Below are 4752 nucleotides of genomic sequence, written 5' to 3'. Positions count from 1 at the left end.
CGTACCGCTTATATATTCTCATATATGTAAGAAATATATGCAAAGATGATTTCTTACTCAATGCTTCCATGCACGAGAATTTATGTTTCTTAATAAAATTAGATGCTTATTATGACAAACATAATGAAGGAGATAGTCACATATATTAATGGTGGCTCTGTTTATTTTACTTGGTAGTGATTAATTGTCTTTTATTTCAGATTTAATGTGTCAGTGTTATAAAGTAATTTAATCTATTTAATATGGAGATATAAAGTGCCATTTTAGAACTGGCAGAATTCTCTCTTTTGATTCAAATTTTCCCRCTGGGAAATGAAGTTTATTAAACCTTATTTTTCCAAATAAAGGGGATGGATTTAATTAAAAGTACTTTAAATAATTGCAATGAAATTGCTTTTCTGATTCTTAAATGAAAGTGAAACTCTTATGTTTTATCTGAGATGAATGTCATGATTTCCATCTCCAAACAGTAATGTGYTGCATCAGTGAAGCCAAATCTCAGAATTCTGTCAGCATTTCCCAGWAATGCCACCAGCTCTGCACTTTGGTGTAAAATCCACCCCAGGGAGTGCTGTAGAATTGCTGTGCTGCATCCTGGGGCTCCCTGGTGCTCTGACTTCACTGGTTCCACTTGGTGTATAACAGTCAGTATTACTGGAAATATATTAGAACCATCCMAGTGACTTATCAGTCATGAGATGAAGAGCTTTAAAGGGGATTGCAGCCTTGGAGCAGTGGCTTTGGCTGGCAGATCTGAAATTGAGCCTTCCCAAAAATGCATTGCCTTGGGAAGAAGGCAAAGGACACAACAAGAGTACAGAGCATCAGTGTTTGGGGGCAAATAGTTTATTTGTTCAATTTCTCCTTTCCTGGGGCAGATCTGCTGCACTCTAGAGAGTTGTCTTTATTTATTTATTTATTTATTTTTTTTTAATAGGTGGCTGACATTTTTCTTCAATAAACTGAAAATCAGACTCTGTGAACTTGCAGTCTGTATGGCTTGTGAGGCTGTGAACACATTGTAATGGACTGTGCCTCTGGAGAACAAATCCTAGGGAAAAATAYCAAGTTCTATAATCTGTGCCACATGCAGTTTGTACTAGACTGAGATGCCTCTGGTTCTGCTGTGTGCAGGATTTACTGAACTCCGAGGTATGCCTCATCAAATTCCTGTGACATTCAAATCACCATCGTAATCACCTGCTGCTTTCCCAATAAGCTGACCAAAATAAATGTCATTTGTTCCACTGTGTGCCTCTACTGTGCCTCAAACACAATACTTCACTTCTTCCCTAAACATTTTTTCCTGTATCATTCATAGGCAGGGATTGATATTGTGTTGGTTTGGTTTTTTTTTCTTATTTTGCCTTTTTTTTCTTTTGTGTCTCCCTGAAATATTTTAGCGCTTGACTTTCACAAGATGCCTCTAGTCCAGTTTCTAAATATATTCTTTATGTTCTGCTGTCACCCTCTCCCTGCTTGTCCTTTTGACAAATGTGGGACATCTCTCTGAGCCAGGTGACAGTCATGTAAAGACTCAYAGTGAACACTAATTTTTCAGGAGAAGGTTCACCTTCTAGCAGCAGTCCCTTTCATCTCACTGCCCCAGTTACTCCCTGTTCTTCTATAATTCACTCAGCTCAGCCTTTAGAAGGTGAGAAGCTGGCCAAAGTATGTGAATTCCTATGTCTGCTCAGTAARGGATCTAGTCCTCTCTTTAACTTACTCTTGCATATACAGTGGTTTTTTTCAGTGCTTTATTTTTAAAACTTACATTAAATGCAGTAAAAATTTATTTATTTCATGTTAAAATGTATGAGGCCTCTTCAGGAAACAGCATGCAACCTAGCTGGTCTGTAATTCCAAAATGCCTGGTCTTTCACTGGATCAAATGTGATATAATGAGGCAGGACTGTTAAAAAGAATTGGATTTAAGGAATATTTGTCTAAGAGTTGGGAAAAGAAGCCTCTGGTGTTTTAGTTTAAATATTTATCCTTTCTCCTTTGAATGAAGTTAAGGGTAAACATTGGATACAGTTGGTTTTAAGTTGTAACTAGTATATACAGACATATATATATATATATGTATATTCAAGTATATTTTCCACAAAAATAAGTGATCTAGAAGTGATTTCTGTCAAAAAGTAGAACAACTTCTGATTTCACTTGCTTCAGAACTTTATAATGGAAATTCTTCAGTGGTGTATATTTCCCATCTGCTTATTGTTCCTTTGAAGGGGGGCCATAAGATTTCTTTTTCTGTTTTTAATGGGATATTWAATTTAATAATCCATACATTCTTCAGAAGGAACTATCACCTAAGCCATAGCTTGATTAATGAACTCCAGGTTCATCTCTGCACGTGTGACTTGCACAGAGAAATCGGGTGCTGTGATGCTGATATGTCCAGACTTGAAGTCACTTGAAATTACAGATGGAAAAAAAAAAAAAAAAAAAAAAAAAGGACTGTTGGGATCTGTTTTATGGAATAAGTATGGACCATCTTTGAAAATCAGTCATGAAACTCATAGTTCTTTTGTACTCCCACTTTACAGATATTTTTAGTAGTAACTTTGAATTCTTTATTCTTTTTGATTTGACACCATTTTACGATTGCTTAAACATTTTCTGCTTTAACTTTTAAACCCATTATTTTTAGCTGCATATTGGCATTTTTTTGTGTTTGGAGAAATGTGTTCTTGAATAGCTGCCAATAAAACTTTTCTCCTAGATGCCATTCTTGTCATCAGTTATTGTTCCCTCATCACCCTGGACAGAAAAATAACTGTAGTTATCCCATCACCATTTATGCTGGGGCTCTGACCTACTAATAGAATGCTTTTCTTTCAAAATATATTCTTAATGTAGTTGATGTATTACTTTCTGGAGTTTTACTTGGTGATTTCTCCCTCAGATTTTTTCCCCTGTGTGGTATATATCCCTAGGGAACTTGTGACCTGCCTTATTTTAGTGGAGTCTCATTTTTTTCTCTGTTCTATTGATTTAGTAATTTCAACACTTTACCCTGTCTGTCTGTTTGGAGGATTGGGGAAAGAGAGAAGAAAAATATGCTTTGTTCAATCATGTTCAATGTTCCTTAGCATTAAAGATTTCTCTGGCAGTGTCATTTATGCTTCCCTGTGTCCAGGTTAGTCTGGGTAACATGTGCTGCTTCTGCTGTGTTTCTGGTTTTGTTCCTTTCTAGTGGACAGTTGAATATATCAACAAGATCAGTTTAAACATATGCAATATGTCAGAAAAATGTTCTTTCTCCTAATTTTTGTTTTTTACCAGTTTCACAAATTACTCTGGACATCAATTAAYCTAAATACCTTCCATGAAAAATAATTTAATTTAAAGCTGATRGGTTTTCTATTCTTTACTCTTTGCTGTGATTCACAGCCTGCCTGTCTTCTCATGTAACCATATCCATATAGTAAGGCAGTGGCAAAAGGCCATGTAGATGCTTCAGTTCATTTTGCACAAGMCTTATTATTCCTCACAATCTCGCCTTCTGTTTAATTTTTTTCATAAGATTCCATGTTGGTCAGTTTGTCGTCCATTAGTAACCTTGAATTATTTTGCATAGAAAGAAAAGGAATGAGCAAGATGGGGGGATTGAAAGCAGCTCTGATTACTGGTAAGGCAAAAAAGATTTTTTTTTTTTTAAATAGCAGAATCTGTATCTGCATGTAAAAAAAAATAAAGGTCTTGACAGCAGTGACTGCAAAAGGGAATGAGTAGAAYTGCCATTACAGAAATGTCAAATTGATGATATCAGAGCAAATGAAAATGTTACACTTGCATATTTGTCAAGAATSCTGTGTTTTGAAACACTCATTCACTTGGGTGAAGGGAAGGTCAGGTTTACATCATACACTCCTTTCTTTGTGAATGGAACAGCTGGGTGGATTTCCTCCCTCATCCTGGATCCTGAATGTCACAAGACTGATCCAAAAACTGTGTTTGATGCAGATTTTAGTCTTCAGGGACTTTTTTCTTTGCACCAATTCATTGCTGAAGCTGACCCATAGTTGGAGGTATAGTAGCATAGACCCATAGACCCTATAGACCCATAGTTGCTGAAGTATTTACCCATAAGTTCTTTGTTTTTGTAGAGTAAAATCATACTCCTATGTGACTGACACACAAAATWAGTAATTCTAATAATACACAGTCCCTCCAATGGTGTGCAGCCCATGCAGGAATACAGGCAAAGAGGAGCTGATGAATTTGGTCAGTGCTCTAGTTGATGAAGATTGCCTTGGCATAAGTCACTCCCCCTCCTTCCCTTTTCCCATTTTACACCCTTYCTCCTTACTATGGCTCCACACCATAGATGTGCTATCCTGAGTGGTGGAGCTGCTTTGTCATTACTGACTGTGTTTTTCTTCTAAGGAAAGGAAATTAATTTGCTCAACTTGACCTAATATTTTAGCCCTGAAAGTGAAACCTCATGAAGAAATACTGTGCTAGTGCATAAGCAGCAAAGAGATCAAGTTTACAYTGCYTAGAGGGAAGATTCTGAATGAAATKAGTTGGTTGTTTAGATRCAAGGGTGTCGTGGGTTCTCTTTAAATGTTGAAGATACAGTCTCAAATCAGTGGAGATCAGTTACTGGGGACTTCTGATTGAAGCATATTCAGAAAGAATAAGCACTTAGCTGTTCCTGAAAATTTAGTTCTCTCAGTCTCTGATTTGCAATAAATTTTTTGGTCATCTCTCTGGTTTTTTTAGGTTGCTTTTAAAGGT

This window comes from Malurus melanocephalus, unplaced genomic scaffold (genome assembly GCF_030028575.1).
Source record: "Malurus melanocephalus ecotype Western Australia unplaced genomic scaffold, MMel_1.1 scaffold_20, whole genome shotgun sequence".
In the NCBI taxonomy this organism is placed as follows: Eukaryota; Metazoa; Chordata; class Aves; order Passeriformes; family Maluridae; genus Malurus; species Malurus melanocephalus.
Note: the sequence above shows the minus strand (reverse complement) of the source record.